At 42.4% G+C, this 19,840-nt stretch overlaps 1 protein-coding gene and 1 pseudogene across 1 annotated transcript in view; one reads left to right on the plus strand and one right to left on the minus strand.

The window, feature by feature from the left end:
* The window catches only part of Ipcef1 (interaction protein for cytohesin exchange factors 1), a 202,924-nt gene extending 184,325 nt beyond the window's left edge, over positions 1-18,599 (minus strand). The window contains 1 exon segment of the mRNA NM_001415951.1: positions 18,488-18,599. The gene's annotated coding sequence lies outside the window, so the exon portion shown is untranslated.
* Positions 2,021-3,047, plus strand: Lims1-ps1 (LIM zinc finger domain containing 1, pseudogene 1; annotated as a pseudogene).
* Positions 18,600-19,840: the final 1,241 nt, after the last annotated feature.

A 19,840-nucleotide genomic window follows, 5' to 3' on the forward strand; every position in this document is an offset into this window, starting at 1 on the left:
GAGACTGGTGTCCATGGCCAATGGCCATAGTAGCGTAACAATCCAAGCTTCCTAGCCGGTTCCACCCACGGGAGGATGTCCTTTACAGTTGCCACACTCGCCCAAGTTCCCTCTGTAAATGTGTCTCATTGTTTGCCTTCATCGGTTCCCGGTCAGTGGTGACTGAGTCTACTGCCCGAGGCCCCATGCCACGGGTTAAAGTCAGAGAAATGAGTCATTTTGGACAGGTCCCTGGGAGTTCTTGCTGACAGTACAGATGGGTTTATGACCAGCACTTGAATTTATTAGTATCTGTTACTCCATCCTCTGTGGGTTTCCCTGGGCTGTTAGATCAAAATGACACAAACAAAGTGGCTAAAACAGCCAAAACTCAATCTCTTGCAGTTCTAGAGGCCAGGCGCCTGGAGTACAAGTGCCATGAGGGCCGAGAGCCATATGAGACCTGCAGAGACCCTGCCTCCTCTTTCCAGCTGGGAGGGCGGCATTACCTCATCCTCACGTGACATTCTTCCCACATATCTGCCTTCATGGGTCATCACCTTACAAGGATGCTGGTCTTGTGGGAGTGGGGTTCACACCACTGCAGTGTGGCCTCATCTCAATTCAGCTAATTATATCCACAACTGTCACACATCCAAGTAAGAGCACATTCTAAGGGACTTGATATAAGACAGAGGCATGTGCTTCTGAGAGAAAGGCAACACTTAGTTCACTGTACGCACGCGTGTGTGCACGCACACACACACACACACACACACACACACACACACACACACATCTAATGTTTGTTCCTAACAGAATGCTTATATCCCAGTTGAGTCTCTATACAATTAAAAGAAAAAAAGGAATTTAAATAGAAAGATCCCATTGGCTTTTAGTGCTTTTTTTTTCCTTTTTCAAAGTATATTTCTTCAGTGTGTATTCTCTTTGTTCCTTTGATCTGCACAATAAAACAAATCAGTTAGGTGTGTTTATCTCAGGTCTCATAGATGAGGAAGCTTGGATATGAAGACCAGTGCTTTGCTCGGAGCTACAACTCATGGGAGAAAAGTTTGTTTTAGCTTGCATCTGGGCTAGATTCTATCATTCCACGGAAATCGCACAAGCAAGAGCTTGAGAGGACCAGTCACATCCACATCCACATCCCAGAGCAGAAAGAAACGGATGTACACTATACAGCCACCGAGCTAGACAAGACGGATGAAGCAAAGAAGTGCAGGCCGACAGGAGCCGGATGTAGATCACTCCCGAGAGACACAGCCAGATTACAGCAAATACATAGGCGAATGCCAGCAGCAAATCACTGAACTGAGAATATGACCCCCGTTGAAGGAATCAGAGAAAGAACTGGAAGAGCTTGAAGGGGCTCGAGACCCCATATGAACAACAATGCCAACCAACCAGAGCGTCCAGGGACTAAGCCACTACCTAAAGACTAAACATGGACTGACCCTGGACTCCAACCTCATAGGTAGCAATGAATATCCTAGTAAGAGCACCAGTGGAAGGGGAAGCCCTGGGTCCTGCCAAGACTGAACCCCCAGTGAACGTGATTGTTGGGGGGAGGGTGGTAATGGGGGGAGGGTGGGAGGGGAACACCCATAAAGAAGGGGAGGGAGGAGGGGGATGTTTGCCCGGAAACCAGGAAAGGGAATAACAATTGAAATGTAAATAAGAAATATGCAAGTTAATAAAGATGGAGGGAAAAAAAAGAAAAGATATATTGCATCTCCTCACAGTTTTGTATGCCTTAAAAAAAAAAGACTGTACACACGCTCACTTACTTACTGTGCTCCACTAGAGCACTTCAGGGAGCCCTGCATAGGGAATGCTTCAACCTGTTGTAGCTGTAAATCGTCCAAGATCAATTAAAACAATGCCTCTCAGACATGCTCACCAGCTGAACCCAGCCTGGACCCCTCACTGAGGCTCTTTCCAGGTGGTTCCAGGTTGTGTCCAGTTGAAAATTAGAAGCCACCAAGGCAGGAACTGAGGCACAGACTGGGTCTGAACCATGAAGATGCTAGGTATGGCAGCCAGAATGACCAACAGCAACATGGCAAATGCCTTGGCCAATGCCATGTGTGAGTGCTGCAAGGGTGGCTTTGCACCTGCTGAGAAGATCGTGAACAGTCCTGGTGAACTGTACCATGAATGGTGGTGCTTCCGATGTGCTCAGTGCTTCCAGCGAGTCTGAAGGCAGTACTGTGAGCATGATTTCCCGATGCTCTTCGTTCCCTGCTTCCGCCAGTGTGGTGAATCCATCATTGGCTGGGTTATCACAGCCATGAACAACAGCTGGCATCCTGAGTGCTTCCAATGCAACCTCTGCCAGGAAGTCTGGCAGACATAGGGTTTGTCAAGAATGCTGGCAGACACTTATGTCACCCATGTCATAATTGTGAAAAGGCCAAAGGCCTTGGAAAATACATCTGCCTGAAATGCCATGCCCTCATTAATGAACAGCCTCTGATCTTCAAGAACGACCCTTACCACCCATACCACTTCAACTGTGCCAACCGCGGGAAGGAGCTAACTGCTGATGCTCAGGGGCTGAAAGGGGAGCTAGACTGTCTGCCAAGTCATGATAACATGGGGATCCCTATCTGTGGTGCCTGCTAGAGGCCCATAGAAGGGCAAGTAGTGAATGCCACGGGCAAGCAATGGCCTGTGGAGTATTTTGTTTGTGACGAATGTGAAAAACCACTTTCTGACATCGCCATTATGAGAGGAAGGGCTTGGCCTATTGTGAAACTCACTGTGATCAGCTATTTGGTGATGTTTGTTTCCATTGCAACCGTGTCATAGATGGTGACGTGGTCTCTGCCCTCAACAAGGCCTGGTGTGTGAGCTGCTTTGCCTGTCCCACCTACAATACCAAACTAACACTCAAGAATAAATTCGTGGAGATTAAGCCAGTCTGGAAGAAATGCTCCGAGAAATGTCCTCTGGAACTGAAGAAAAGACTTATGAAACTATCTGAGACCTTAGGAAGGAAATAACTTTTGGTCTCTTTTTTCTCTCTCTCTCTCTTCTAACCAATATTACTTAACTTGATCCACCCTTGCTTAAAACTATATCAAAGCTTTAGAGAGAATGGTTTTCTTCATTTCCCTTTTCTCATTTAAAACAAAAGAAAGTGCTTATTTCTATGTAAAACATAGTTGAAATCGGGACTTCCATTTCTTTAGCCATATTAGTCTGTAGGCAGTAAAAGTATATCCAAAAAAAAAAAAAAAAAAAAAACCCAAGAGCAAAAATGTTAAAAGGTAGTTTTAGTTATGCCCTCCAAAATACAAATTTAACTCTTCAGAATCAAGCAGCCTGCTCTATGGAACAACAGAAGCACTTGCTGCCAAACCTGGTGGACTGAGTTGACTCCTTAAGAAAGTATATGAGGCCATGTCCATGTGGGTCATGTGGAATGAGAACTCACTCCCACAGTTGGCCTCTAAGCTCCACAGACGGCTGTGGTGCATATGGGCCAACACAAGCAACTCATAAACATAATGAACAACCACTGTTCTCAAGAGTCAGCTCTTACATGACCCCCATTTTAAAGAACTCCAAGTTTTGCTTTCCTTTATAGCGTAAGAAAATAATTTCCCATTCATATACTGGGGAACTATATAGTAAACTACCAGAACAGCTCCTACGTAGTCACGTGTTTATCCAGTTAGCACTGTAAAAGGAACATGCATATTACCAAGGAGCAAAAACTTTTCAGAGTAATTTTATTTATTTTTTATTAAATCACTACACTTAATCTTCTCTCTTGTTCTCCTTATAAATTTTTCCTTCATAAAATTACTTAACATACTTGTATCTTCTAATGTTTCTTTTATGTTTCTGAGCAAAAAGAAAAAACAAAACAAAAAACAAAAACAACAACAACAACAAAAAACACCAGTTATCTAGAAAATACTGCATACGTTGTGATATTGTGGAAATGAAGCATTTTAAAAATATATTACACAATTGTGCTTCTAAGCTTAGTGTAAAATACATGGTATTCAAATGGGGCATGAAATGCACTATTGAGCAGCTTGGAATGTATCGCTTTCAAAAGTGAGCGTGAGTCAGGTGTGGTGACACCAGGCTTCAATCCCAGAACTCCGGAGGCAGAGGCAGGCAGATCTCTGTGAGTCCTAGGCCAACCAGGGCTGTGTATTAAAACCTTGTTTCAGAAATAATGACTGTATCTCATATTACCTTTGTGCTAATATCTATGCTTCATACATAATCTAACTTGCCTTGCCTTAGAAAACTGCATCCTATAATCAAGAATTCTAGGTATTTCCTATAACACCAACGTAAATATTTTAACTGAGGATCATAAATTTTGAATCATTCACCACTGATATAAACTTTTAAAATTCTTTTCTCAGGAAGCCAATGATAGTTAATTCCTGTCCTCTTATTAGAACTATGCTGATATATTAAAACATATATTAATGAAGGCTTTTTCATTTCAAATGTCATAACTGGGTTTTATTTACTATAAAGTAGTAAATGATACTACTTTAAAGTAGTAAATGATATAAATGATACTTTGGGATTGAAACAGTACGGTAGTAAGAATATCAACTTTAAGTAAAAATCAGAGAGTTCTATTTTATAAAAGTTTTTATCATGAAATGTCTGGACCACTCTTTTTGTATAAACTCAGTATGCAAAATAGTATAAACATTTTTAAAATTTTTCTGTTAACATGTTACCTTCTTTTCCTCAGTTGCCAAGATATACTTTGCAGAAATTGCTGGGTACAGTGACTCCCATTGTAATCTCAGCACTTGGGAGGTTGAGGCAGAAAGATTGCCAGGAGTTGGAGACAAATCCCAGGTTACAATGTAAGATGCCATGCCCCAAAACATCCCCCACAAACACAAGTGTATTGTTTTGCCTTAAAGACTATCTCAGGAGACTAGGACAAAGCTCAATCAGTAATGGACTTACACCAGCCTTAGGACCTGAGTTGGAACTTAGAAGCGAGCAGATCCCTGGATTTATGAGGTAGCAACTCAGCCTAACTAGTGAGCCCCAAATCCAAGGGGGAAATCCTGTATCCAAAAAAAAAAAAAAAAAAAAAAAAAAAAAAAAAAAAAAAGCAAGGCAGATGGCTCCTGAGGAAAGACAGCCAATATCTGGCCTCCACATCTACTCTCTCTCTCTCTCTCTCTCTCTCTCTCTCTCTCTCTCTCTCTCTCTCTCTCTCTCTCTCAGAAATATAGACGTATATACAAAAAAGGATATCTCAGGATGCTGTTGCTCTGCCATTAAAAGTTTGTAATCGAACAATGCCAAGCAACCAGAGCTTCCAGGGACTAAGCCACTACCTAAAGACTATACATGGACTGACCCTGGACTCTGACCTCATAGATAGCAATGAATATCCTAGTAAGAGCACCAGTGGAAGGGGAAGCCCTGGGTCCTGCTAAGACTGAACCCCCAGTGAACTAGACTGTTGGGGGGAGGGGGACAATGGGGGGAGGGTGGGGAGGGGAACACCGATAAGAAAGGGGAGGGGGGAGGGGGGATGTTTGCCCGGAAACTGGGAAAGGGAATAACACTCGAAATGTATATAAGAAATACTCAAGTTAATAAAAAAAAAAAAAAAAAAAAAAAAAAAAAAAAAGTTTGTAATCGACCTCGCTGATCCCAGCCCACAGCTCCCTGCTCCCAAACCCCGTAGGGGAGAGAGCTCATCGCCCAGACAGGTGGGCACACCTGAGACTGCAGGGCAGGAGAGACCACCAGTACTGCTCACCCTTGCCCACATCCCTGGCCCAAGAGGAAACTGTATAGGGCCTCTGGGAACAGGAAGATGGGGCACTCAACACTGCAGTCCAGACACTGCCTGGATCTGAAGGGACCCGGTCAAAGAGCTCGCTGCACCCAAATCCCGTGGGAGGGAGAGCTAGACCTTCAGAGGGCAAACACACCTGGAAAGCCAGAGGAGACTACTCTCTGCCCACATTTCTGACTCTAGAGGAAAACGCCTAGCACCATCTGGGCCGCCTGTGCACAGGGTCCCTAGTGAAGGCGGGGGTTGCTGCCCTTATGGAGAACTGAAACCCAGCTCTGAGAAGCGACTCCAGGCTCGAGACCAGAGGTAAGACCAACTTTTCTGCTCCAAGTGACCTGCCTGGTGGACTCAGGACACACGCCCACAGGAACACCTGAAGACCAGTAGACAGGAAAGACTACATGCCCGAAAGCAGAACACTCTGTTCCCATAACTGGCTGAAAGAAAACAGGAAAACAGGTCTACAGCACTCCTGACACACAGGCCTATAGGACAGTCTAACCACTATGAGAAATAGCAGAGCAAGGTAACACCAGAGACAACGTGATGGCAAGAGGCAAGCACAGGAACCCAAGCAACAGAAACCAAGACTACACAGCATCATTGGAGCCCAATTCTCCCACCAAAGCAAACACTGAATATCCAAACACACCAGAAAAGCAAGATCTAGATTTAAAATCACATTTGATAATGATGATGGAGGAGTTCAAGAAAGACATAAAGAACTCCCTTAGAGAAATGCAGGAAAACACAAATAAACAAGCAGAAGCCTATAGAGAAGAAATGTAAAAATCCCTGAAAGAATTACAAGAAAACACAATCAAGCAGGTGAAGGAATTAAAAATGGAAATAGAAGCAATAAAGAAAGCACAAAGGGAGACAACCCTGGATATAGAAAACCAAAGGAAGAGACAAGGAGCCATAGATACAAGCATCACCAACAGAATGCAAGAGATAGAAGAGAGAATCTCAGGAGCAGAAGATTCCATAGAAATCATCGACAGAATGGTCAAAGATAATGTAAAATGGAAAAGGATACTGGCCCAAAACATACAGGAAATTCAGGACTCAATGAGAAGATCAAACATAAGGATAATAGGTATAGAAGAGAGTAAAGACTCCCAACTCAAAGGACCAGTAAATATCTTCAACAAAATCATAGAAGAAAACTTCCCTAACCTAAAGAAAGAGATGCCCATAAACATACAAGAAGCATACAGAACTCCAAGTAGATTGGACCAGAAAAGAAACTCTCCCGTCACATAATAGTCAAAACACCAAATGCACAAAACAAAGAAAGAATATTAAAAGCAGTAAGGGAAAAAGGTCAAGTAACATATAAAGGCAGACTTATCAGAATTACACCAGACTTCTCACCAGAGACTATGAAAGCCAGAAGATCCTAGACAGATGTCATACAAACCCTAAGAGCACACAAATGCCAGCCCAGGTTACTGTATCCAGCAAAATGCTCAATTAACATAGATAAACCAAGATATTCCATGACAAAACCAAATTTACACAATATCTTTCTACAAATCCAGCCTTAGAAAGGAGAAAAAATGGTAAAGCCCAACACAAGGAGGCAAGCTACACCCTAGAAAAAGCAAGAAACTAATCGTTTTGCAACAAAACAAAGAGAAGACAAGCACACAAATGTAATCCAAACACAAATATAACAGGAAGCAACAATCACGATTCCTTAATATCTCTCAACATCAATGGACTCAGTTCCCCAATAAAAAGACACAGATTAACAAACTGAATACACAATGAGGACCCAACAATTTGCTGCCTACAGGAAACACACCTCAGAGACAAAGACAGACACTACCTCAGAGTGAAAGGCTGGAAAACAACTTTCCAAGCAAATGGTCTGAAGAAGCAAGGTGGAGTAGCCATTCTAATATCAAATAAAATCGATTTTCAACCAAAAGTCATCAAAAAAGATAAGGAGGGACACTTCATATTCACCAAAGGAAAAATCAACGAAGATGAACTCAATCCTAAATATCTATGCTACAAACACAAGGGCACGTACATACATAAAAGAAACCTTACTAAAGCTCAAAGCACACATTGTACCTCACACAATAATGGTAGGAGATTTCAACACCCCACTCTCATCAATGGACAGATCATGGAAACAGAAATTAAACAGAGACATAGACAGACTAAGAGAAGTCATGAACCAAATGGATTTAACAGATATTTATAGAACATTCTATCATAAAACAAAAGGATATACCTTCTTCTCACCACCGCATGGTACTTTCTCCAAAATTGACCATATAATCGGTCATAAAACAGGCCTCAACAGATACAGAAAGGTAGAAATAATCCCATAATCAGACCATCATGGGCCAAAGTTGGTCTTCAATATCAATAAGGAAAGAATGCCCTCATATACATGGAAGTTGAACAATGCTCTACTCAATGATAACCTGGTCAAGGAAGAAATAAATAAAAAAAGAAATTAAAGACTTAGAATTTAATGAAAATGAAGGTACAACATACCCAAACTTATGGGACACAATGAAAGCTATGCTACGAGAAAAACTCATAGCTCTGAGTGCCTACAGAAAGAAACAGGAGAGAGCATATATCAGCAGCTTGACAGCACACTTAAAAGCTCTAGAACAAAAAGAAGCAAACACACCCAGGAGAAGTAGAAGGCAGGAAATAATCAAACTCTGAGCTGAAATCAACCAAGTAGAAACAAAAAGGACTATACAAAGAATCAACAGAACCAAAAGCTGGTTCTTTGAGAAAATAAACAAGATAGATAAACCCTTAGCCAGACTAACCAGAGGACACAGAGAGTGTGTCCAAATTAACAAAATCAGAAATGAAAAGGGAGACATAACTACAGAATCAGAGGAAATTCAAAAAATCATCAGATCCTACTACAAAAGCCTATATTCAACAAAACTTGAAAATCTGGAGGAAAGGGACAATTTCCTAGACAGATACCAGGTACCTAAGTTAAATCAGGAACAAATAAACAATTTAAACAACCCCATAACTCCTAAAGAAATAGAAGCAGTCATTAAAAGTCTCCCAAACAAAAAGAGCCCAGGTTCAGATGGGTTCAGTGCAGAATTCTATCAGACCTTCATAGAAGACCTCATACCAATACTATCCAAACTATTCCACAAAATTGAAACAGATGGATCACTACCGAATTCCTTCTATGAAGCCACAATTACTCTTATACCTAAACCACACAAAGACCCAACACAGAAAAAGAACTTCAGATCAATTTCCCTTATGAATATCGACGTAAAGATACTCAATAAAACTCTTGCAAACCGAATCCAAGAGCACATCAAAACAATCATCCATCATGATCAAGTAGGCTTCATCCCAGGCATGCAGGGATGGTTTAATATATGGAAAACCATCATTGTAATCCACTATATAAACAAACTGAAAGATAAAAACCACATGATCATTTCATTCGATACTGAGAAAGCATTTGAGAAAATTCAACACCCCTTCATGATAAAAGTCCTGGAAAGAATAGGAATTCAAGGCCCATACCTAAACATAGTAAAAGCCATATATAGCAAACCAGTAGCTAACATTAAACTAAATGGAGAAAAACTTGAAGCAATCCCACTAAAATCAGGGACTAGACAAGGCTGCCCACTCTCCCCCTACTTATTCAACATAGTTCTTGAAGTTCTAGCCAGAGCAATCAGACAACAAAAGGAGATCAAGGGGATACAGATTGGAAAAGAAGAGGTCAAAATATCACTATTTGCAGATGATATGATAGTATATTTAAGCGATCCCAAAGGTTCCACCAGAGAACTACTAAAGCTGATAAACAACTTCAGCAAAGTGGCTGGGTATAAAATTAACTCAAATAAATCAGTAGCCTTCCTCTACACAAAAGAGAAACAAGCCGAGAAAGAAATTAGGGAAACAACACCCTTCATAATAGTCCCAAATAATATAAAGTACCTCGGAGTGACTTTAACCAAGCAAGTAAAAGATTTCTACAATAAGAACTTCAAGCCTCTGAAGAAAGAAATTGAAGAAGACCTCAGAAGATGGAACGAACTCCCATGCTCATGGATTGTCAGGGTTAATATAGTAAAAATGGACATTTTACCAAAAGCGATCTACAGATTCAATGCAATCCCCATCAAAATTCCAACCCAATTCTTCATAGAGTTAGACAGAACAATTTTCAAATTCATCTGGAATAACAAAAAACCCAGGATAGCTAAAACTCTACTCAACAATAAAAGGACTCCCAGGGGAATCACTATCCCTGAACTCAAGCAGTATTACAGGGCAATAGTGATAAAAAAAAAAACTGTATTGTATTTGTACAGAGACAGACAGATAGACCAATGGAATAGAATTGAAGACCCAGAAATGAACCCACACACCTATGGTCAATTGATTTTTGACAAAGGAGCCAAAACCATCCAATGGAAAAAAGATAGCATTTTCAGCAAATGTTGCTGGTTCAACTGGAGGTCAGCATGTAGAAGAATGCAGATCGATCCATTCTTATCACCCTGTACAAAGCTTAAGTCCAAGTGGATCAAGGACCTCCACATCAAACCAGATACACTCAAACTAATAGAAGAAAAAGTGGGGAAGAATCTCAAACACATTGGCACTGGAGAAAATTTCCTGAACAAAACACCAATGGCTTATGCTCTAAGATAAAGAATCGACAAATGGGATCTCATAAAAGTGCAAAGCTTCTGTAAGGCAAAGGACACTGTTGTTAAGACAAAATGGCAACCAACAGATTGGGAAAAGATCTTTACCAATCCTACAACTGATAGAGAGCTTATATCCAATATATACAAAGAAATCACAAAGTTAAACTGCAGGGAGACAAATAACCCTATTAAAAAATGAGGTTCAGAGCTAAACAAAGAATTCACAGCTGAGGAATGCTGAATGGCTGAGAAGCACCTAAAGAAATATTCAACATCTTTAGTCATAAGGGAAATGCAAATCAAAACAACCCTGAGATTTCACCTCACACCAGTGAGAATGGCTAAGATCAAAAACTCAGGGGACAGCAAATGCTGGCGAGGATGTGGAGAAAGAGGAACACTCCTCCATTGTTGGTGGGATTGTAGACTGGTACAACCATTCTGGAAATCAGTCTGGAGGTTCCTCAGAAAATTGGACATTGAACTGCCTGAGGACCCAGCTATACCTCTCTTGGGCATATACACAAAAGATGCCCCAACATATAACAAAGACACATGCTCCACTATGTTCATAGCAGCCAGTTTATAATAGCCAGAAGCTGGAAAGAATCCAGATGCCCTTCAACAGAGGAATGGATACAGAAAATGTGGTACATCTACACAATGGAGTACTACTCAGCTATCAAAAACAATGACTTTATGAAATTCATAGGCAAATGGATGGAACTGGAAAATGTCATCCTGAGTGAGGTAACCCAATCACAGAAAAACACACATGGTATGCACTCATTGATAAGTGGATATTAGCCCAAATGCTCGAATTACCCTAAATGCACAGAACACATGAAACTCAAGAAGGATGACCAAAATGCGAATGCTTCACTCCTTCTTTAAAAGGGGAACAAGAATACCCTTGGGAGGGAATAGGGAGGCAAAGTTTAGAACAGAGGCTGAAGGAACACCCATTCAGAGCCTGCCCCACATATGGCCCATACATATACAGCCACCAAACTAGATAAGATGGATGAAGCAAAGAAGTGCAGGCTGATTGGAACCGGATGTAGATCTCTCCTGAGAGACACAGCCAGAATATGGCAAATACATAGGTGAATGCCAGCAGCAAACCACTGAACTGAGAACGGGACCCCCGTTGAAGGAATCAGAGAAAGGACTGAAAGAGCTGAAGGGGCTTGAGACCCCATATGAACAACAATGCCAACCAACCAGAGCTTCCAGGGACTAAGCCACTACCCAAAGACTATACATGGACTGACCCTGGACTCTGACCTCATAGGTAGCAATGAATATCCTAGTAAGAGCACCAGTGGAAGGGGAAGCCCTTGGTCCTTCCAAGACTGAACCCCCAGTGAACGGGATTATTGGAGGGAGGGCCATAATGAGGGGAGGATGGGGAGGGGAACACCCATATAGAAGGAGAGGGGTAGAGGTTAGGGGGATGTTGGTCTGGAAACAGGGAAAGGGAATAACAATTGAAATGTAAATAAGAAATACCCAATTTAATAAAGATGGAGAAAAAAATGTAATCATGAATTTTTAAAATACTTGGTTATGCATATTATGGGATACATTTCTGTTCATATAACTGACTTGTAATCAATAATTTTTTTACTTAATATTCTTTTGGAATTAAGAGAATTATAAGTGATTAAAATATACATACTTTGTGTTTGTTTAGCATTTTAAATTTGCCCTTGCTTCTGACAATAAGAACCAAAATTTTTCGGTGTGCCTTGGTCAGCTAAGAATGACTAGCACTGATTTACCTTAAAAGTATTTATGAACTATTATTGCACATGCATTTAGGCAAATAGAATTTGTAGTCTAGAGTCTTGATGCTGAGTCTTTACATACCTCACTGGACGTATGGAGCAGAAAAGCAGGCAGTTCTGTGTTTTCTGCATCGCTTTGAGGTGTGTGGCCTGACTGCCTTTGTTTCCATGACACCACTTAGCCAGAGTCCCCACTGCTGTCTTTGCTCACTTCTCTTCAGACAGGAATACTGCAGTAAGTTTGATCTCATAATTATATAGTAATTCGTCTAGAGATGGTGCTTCTCACAGTGGGGTGTAAGAGCCCTTAGTGTGGAAGAAGATGGCCAAGACAAAGACTTCATCTAGTTCCCATTAGTCATGAGGTTTCACTGGCTGCTGGGCTAGCATTTGTCAGTGAACATCTCTGTTTGAATTTCCGAGAACAATCTGAAATAATTCATTGTGCTTATGAAATTTCTAAGTGCCCTTTTTGTCCTCAGCTACCCTACCTAACATAATGTGGAAAATGGATACACAAAAATTATTTTGTGTGTTGCGCTCAAAGCCTTATTAACACTTTCCTGAAATAGGACATTGTGCCTCCTCCCTTTGCCAAAGGAGCCAATTCCAAGTTAAGGAAACTTTGATGTAAGCTGACGAGAATATTGTATTTTATTTTAGATTGTAAGCTTAATGGCAGGAAATTATATCAATAATTATGCTTTTTATGAAGCAACCATTGCTGTATACTTTTGATACTTAATAAATATTCATAATCATTCAAAAATACAGCTAACCATAATTAATTAATCTTAATTAACCTTAACTACATTATCAGCAAAGATCTATTCATTTTCGGTCAGCCGTTTTGCAAACCTCATCTGTGTTCTAGTGACTTTGGATTTGGCTGACATTTTGTCTATGGCACTTTTCCTTCTAGGCCTGTGTTCATTCAGGAGGAGAGTCTTTGATAAAATCAGTTTAGCCTTTACCTCTTAGCCAACTCTCTCATCATCAATGTCTAAGACAAACACAGGAGAGTCCCTTCAACACCTACAGCTTAAAATGCTTCCTGGTTAAGTCTCTAATAACAAACTCCACAGTGGCATAGTGGCCCCAAAGAAGCCTGGAACAACAACAAAAAAATAGTAATTTTTTTTCCTTGTATGTGAGCATGTGCATGCTCATGAGTTTGCAGTGCACTAATTTGCAAGTGAGCACATGTGGAGGTCAGAGGTTGATGTCAGGTGTCTTCCTCTATCACTCTCTGCCTTGTGTTTTGTGACAGGGCCTCTCATTGAAACTGAAGTTCACCACTTCAGCTAGACTGGCTGAATAGGGAGACTCCAGGATCTGCCTGACTCTGCCATCCAGCACAGAAGTTACAGGCTCACACTCCCTTGCCTGATTTTTACATGGGTTTAGGGGTCTGAGTTTATGTCTCTGTGCATACAACAGGGACATTATCCACTGAGTCACCTCCCCAGACTGACAAGATCTTATTAGCAAAAATGTATTGACTTTTCCAAAATAGACTTTTACCTTCTCAATTATCCTGACATGATAGAGATTTGTCAATATTCCCTATAAAAATGAATCATTCTTTATGTTTGAAAATCTAAACTTAACCTAGAGCTATCAACCATTGAACTAACTAGCAAACTTGCTAGAAAGCCATTCACTGTAGTCTTCAGAGAAAATAACCAATGTTCATGTGAGTTTAGGAATTAATCAACCCAGACAGCCCCAGGTGGAGTCTGGCTTGGTTGTTCTCCTTTGAGAGAAGACACATGGTTCCGTGCCAGTCCTAATTTCTAAGGGGATCCCCCCAAGAAAGCTAAACACCATAACTCAGAGTCTTTTCTGAGATCGCAGTGACCCATGAACACGGTGTTCCTGAAGGTCGCTTGTGTTTTATCTTTAGCAGAGGACTCAAAAGAGAGCTATGGCCATGTTCCTTTATTTTCCTATGTCCCCTATTTTATTTTTAGGTTACTATGGCAAATATATTTCACTAGTAAAAAGTTTCAAAAGTAAAACCTATGGAAACAGAATAACGGCCAGCCATAAGCCCATTCTTCATATAACTCAGCATATTCTACCTCAATCTTCTCAGTCGTGTTTCTGTGTAATTAAAAAATCCTGCTCCTATTTGGTTGACAGCATCATATCAAGAGAATATTCCCAAAATGTCATTTTTTCTGGTGGTATTCCTCCATTTGGACACACCAGCTGACTTTTAGCTATAATGTTTGTGTTTAACAAATGTCTGTCTTGGTCCGCTCCCCCTGCTAAAGAAATACATTCTATGCTTAAAGGTCACAGAAATTCACTTCTCGTGGTCATAAAGGCTGGCAAGTTCAAAGTCAAGACACCAGCCAGGTGTATGAGGGATGAGCCTCTATAGAGAGGGCCATGTGCCCTCTCCAGTGGGGGAAAGGAACAATGGCTTGTCCCTCAACTCTAGATCCCACCTCCTCATCACCCATCAAGAGGCCCCATATGGGAACTGTTACCCATACAGGGTTCACAGGTACACATTCAGACCACACAATGGCTCTTTAAAAGACCCAAATCCATCTTACGAAACTTAGAAACAGGAGAAGGCATAAGGAAGAAAAGGTGGTTAAGTTTCTAGGTATGAACCACCAAAACTAGATAAGATTGATGAAGCTAAGAAGGGCATGCTGACAGGGGCCTGCTATAGCTGTCTCCTGAGAGACACAGCCAGAGCATAACAAATACAGAGGTGAATGCTAGCAGCCAACCACTGAACTGAGAATAGAACCCCCGTTGGAGGAGTTAGAGAAAAGATTGAAAGAGCTGAAGGGGATTGCAACCCCATAAGAACAACAATGCCAACCAAGCAGAGCTCCCAGGGACTAAACCACTACCCAAAGACTATACGTGGGCTGACCCATGGCTCCAGCTGCATATGTAGCAGAGGATGGCCTTGTTGGGCACCAATGGGAGGAGAAACCCTTGGTCCTGACAAGGCTGGATCCCCAGTACTGAGGAATGTCAGGAGGGGTAGGTGGGAAGAGGGAATGGTTGGGGAGGGCAACACCCTTATAGAAAAGGGGGAGGAGGATGGGATAGGGGGCTTATGTCTGGGAAACCAGGAAGGGAAATAACATTTGAAATGAAAATAAAAAATCCAATTAAAACAAAACAAAACAAAACAAAAAAATTCTGTCCGGGAAATCAGGAAAGGGAATAACATTTGAAATGTAAATTTAAAAAAATAAAACAATAAAAAAGATACTAGGTATGGGTATGGTGGCTTGCAAACTGAAGGAAATACCCAAGGGGCTGCCATCTGGAGAAGCCCCATGGCATGGACAGGCACTCTGTCATCCGTTTTCTAATTCTAACACAACTCCAAACGGTCAGCAGTCCATGGTTCACAGACATAGTGGTAGACACAAAGTTTGAGCAGATATGTCTGTCTGTCTGTACCATGACACCATCACCTTCACCACTGTCTGTCACTTCCAACAACGTGCCCACCAATACCAGCACTGCCACCACTGTCAGCTCTATCACCGCCATTACCAACCACCTCCTCTCTCATCGCCATTGACACCCTACCATCTCCACATCACTCCATTATCTCCATGGCTGCCTCTACCGTCTGCCCTCCATTACTTCTACTGTCCGCCAACATCTCCGTCACTTCTCCCATTCCACCTGCTCTGCTACCTCTGCTGTCGTCTCCCCCACCTCCACTCATCCGTTAGCTCACCCCCACCATCTCTAGTATCACCTCTGTCACCCACACGTGTAACCTAGGTAACAGTTGCCTAGGTGTAATCTGTCACATCGTCCATCACTGACACCCCTTCTACTATCGCCTGCAGTGAGAATTTGGGTTTCTTTAAAAACACAGCTCTGTTATGTGAATATGTTTTTTGTTTTAATCCCAGGTGTGGGATACGGGGTTGCTTCAGACCGTCCACGGCCATTAACTATGATTGCCTCATGCTCCAGGAGGGGCGTGATTTTTGCCAGCTGCAGATAGTTTGTGTTTAGAATTCTGGAATCTTGAGAGGGAATAAATTCGAGAGCCCCAGAGGGCTCCTGGCAGCTGCCGCCCCTCCTGCTTCTGGTTCCTGTTGCTGCTGCATTTGCTGTTGTTGGATTGCTGGAAGGAGCCTGGCCCAAGGAACCTGACGGCCCTCTTTAGCAGGAAGTAGTCTAAAGAGATCTGCAGTCCCTTTCCCCTCTAACCTTCTTTGTCTCCTACCTAGTGTTGAGGGGTTGGAAGGGAGTGGGGTGAAAAAAAGGTTAGAAGGGTGGTAGACAATAAATACCAATTAAGTATCCCAACCCCTCCCCCCTGCTGTCACCTGCTCTCTCTAGCGTTCCTTCCTCCTCCTCCACTTCCACCACATTAGTGCTCCCACTTTGCTGACTTTTTTATATTCTTTTCCCTATGCATCCTTTCTTCTCCTCACTCTTTCAGATCCTCCCCTGCTTCAACCTAACCTTCTCTAAATGTTACTTTCTCAGTTGCCTGGGTAACAGAAACAATGGCTACCTGTCTTAGTCAGGGTTTGTATTCTGCACAAACATCATGACCAAGAAGCAAGTTGGGGAGGAAAGGGTTTATTCAGCTTACACTTTCACGCTGCTGTTCATCACCAAAGGAAGCCAGGACAGAAACCCAAGCAGGTCAGGAAGCAGGAGCTGATGCAGAGGCCATGGAGGGACGTTACTTACTGGCTTGCTTCCCCTGGCTTGCTCAGCTTGCTTTCTTTTTTTTTTCTTTTTTTTTTTTTTTTTTTTTGGAGCTGGGGACCGAACCCAGGGCCTTGCGCTTGCTAGGCAAGTGCTCTACCACTGAGCCAAATCCCAACCCCGCTCAGCTTGCTTTCTTATAGAACCCAAGACTACCAGCCCAGGGTTGACACCACCCACAATGGGCCCTTCTACCCTTGATCATTAACTGAGAACATGCCTTACAGCTAGATCTCATGGAGACATTTCCTCAAGTGAGGCTCCTTTCTCTGTGATAACTCCAGCTTGTGTCAAGTTGACACACAAAACCAGCCAGTACAATACCTTTCCATGATCTTTATGAACAACCTTAATATTTAGTCATCCAATAAATATCCTGAAGGGCAGAAGCTGTGGAAGTCTCTCTTCTTAACCCTAAATGTATAGTAATCCCCCTGTTTGCAGGATTCTCCTCAAAGCAAACCTTACTTTTTAGAATCGTCTTCACACATGCACACCCATTATTTAAATATCACACCCACTAACAACTTGTCAGCCTGGGTTTCAGCTGCTAGCTCACACTGCCCGGCCTCCAAGCTGGACAGAAAGCAGAAGTGATCTGCTCAAGAAGGATACACAAGTCAAAAGGAAAGTCTCAGGCAATAGCCATGAAGTAATTTCTTATCTCCTGTTGCCACAGCAAGTTACCGCAGGAAAGAACTTCCTGTTTCCATGTTCTCTGACATGGTCACACATGACCTTCTCCAGAAAAGACACCTGACATAGAAGTATAGTAGATAAAAGGGATAAAGGGTATATTAAACTATATGCACACCAGAAAAATGTTACCTCCCCACTTGTATGATATGAGTCAAAAAGAAAACCTGTTCTGCCTCTACTTCCCGTGTAACCCAAGCCAGCGCCTAGGAACTGCGTTCTATCTATTACTCTACTATGCCTAGGACGTGGGCCCCCAAAGTCTTAGAAAGCCTGCTAGTGCCGTTGAAGATGCCTCTTACAGTTTTTACATATACTCAGTAAAAGAAAGCTGACTTCTTTGCTTGCCTTCCGTGAAAGCCCCCGAACCAACAACACCTATTCCTTGCTTTCAAACCAGAGATGTTCTGTCCGGCTGGTGATCATCTAAAAACAAAATCCCCTCCAGCTGCCTGAACACAAAGGGGAATTCTCCACAGAGAACAAAACTTTCAGGACTCAAACACTGAAGTGAGCACTTCTAGATCAACCATGGGCTGCAGTCCAAAGCCAACTCTCAGTACAACCCTCAGGCAGCCAAGACGAGAGCACACAGCAGAGGCACAACTCTCAACCTCACAGCTCTGGCAGGATCACAGACCTGCAGCGTCGTGTTTTCTGCTTCAGAAAAGCTGAGCCAACATCACCTCCTGAGAGCCCTATTACAGACCTGGCTGTTCTAAAGACACAGAGGACCTTCACATCACCCAGCAATTGCTTTGACATCAAAGTGTGGCGTTACTTACATGCAACGGAAAGAGAGCCAATCCAAGAGCTGTCTCTGGATCCCTGAACTCACAAAGCTCATGCTAGTCTAAGGTCAAGGCTGAAGATTCCACTCCAAGCATCCGAAACCCTGGAGGCTCAGCCCGCGCAAGATTGCTATTAGAAGCTGACCAGAGAAGAAAGCTGTTTCAAAAGAAGGGGAAGTGTCATCTCTACTTCCTCAATTCTGTTCATCTTCCTTCTTGCTCTTGTTGAACTCTCCAGGACAAAGCACATCAAAGCAGACATGTCCCATCTGTCTGACTTCATTTTCGCAGAAGACTACACAATGTGTTCTTTTCCAGGACATGTGGATGAAACCCTCCCTGACTTAACCTTCCTGGTTGGGAGGTGATTCATGGGAATGAGGGTGTCAGTATGGGCAAAGCTTCTCCTGCCATGTTGGGTTAAGGGCTGGAGAGTTGGTCCAGCAGTTAAGCTGGGGCTGAAGTTTGATTCCCAGCACCCACATCACATGACTCACAACCACCTGTAACTCCAGCTTCAGATGGCTCTGACACCATGCTGGGTTCAGACTCAGATTTAATCATCTTTAGATTCAGGCCTTTCAATATCTCCATCTCCTCTCTTCCAACAATTTTAGATGTACTAAAGAGGAAAAGACAGATGACGTTGCTAAACGTTTTTAAGCTGTGAGTCTTGGGCTGGGGAAATGGCTCAGTCACTAATGTACCAGCCATTCAAGCATGAGGACCGGAGTTTGGATCTCCAACAAGCCAAGCACAGCAACACAGAAGCATTTCTGCCACTCAAGCAGTGTGGAGAGGCATGGAGACAAATAGGCTCCTAGATAACCAATCTAACTATTGGTAAGTTCCAGATTGAGTAAGAGACTCTGTCTCAAAAAACATAATGAAGTGGATAACAGTAGAGAAAGGAAACCCATTGACTGGTTTCCATACCAGCCTCAAAATGATCTACCATTTCTCAGTATTGCTAGGCTAGGGACCAAGCCTCTAGCATCTGAACCTTTGAATGATATCCACAAACCATATCCAAGCCAACGTGTATCCTTCGCGGCTTAATAGATCACTTGTAAAACTTAATGGCTTCATCCTACAAATATCAGTAATTTGTGGTATCTCTGATGGGGAATCTAAGCCTAGTTTTACCAGGTCCTCTAACTAAAGATGTTTAACCAGGCTTCAATCAGGATGTCAGAAACTCAAGACTCCATGGCGAAAGTACCTTCCTCCAAGATGACTCATGGGGTGGTTGGCAGAATTCAGTTTCTCCTGATGTATGGGATTGGGTGCCCTCAACTCAATAACTACTGCCTTCGAGAAACCCTCAGTTCCTTCTCAGCTGGCCCT

This window comes from Rattus norvegicus, chromosome 1 (genome assembly GCF_021556685.1).
Source record: "Rattus norvegicus strain SHRSP/BbbUtx chromosome 1, alternate assembly SHRSP_T2T, whole genome shotgun sequence".
Classification (NCBI taxonomy): domain Eukaryota; kingdom Metazoa; phylum Chordata; class Mammalia; order Rodentia; family Muridae; genus Rattus; species Rattus norvegicus.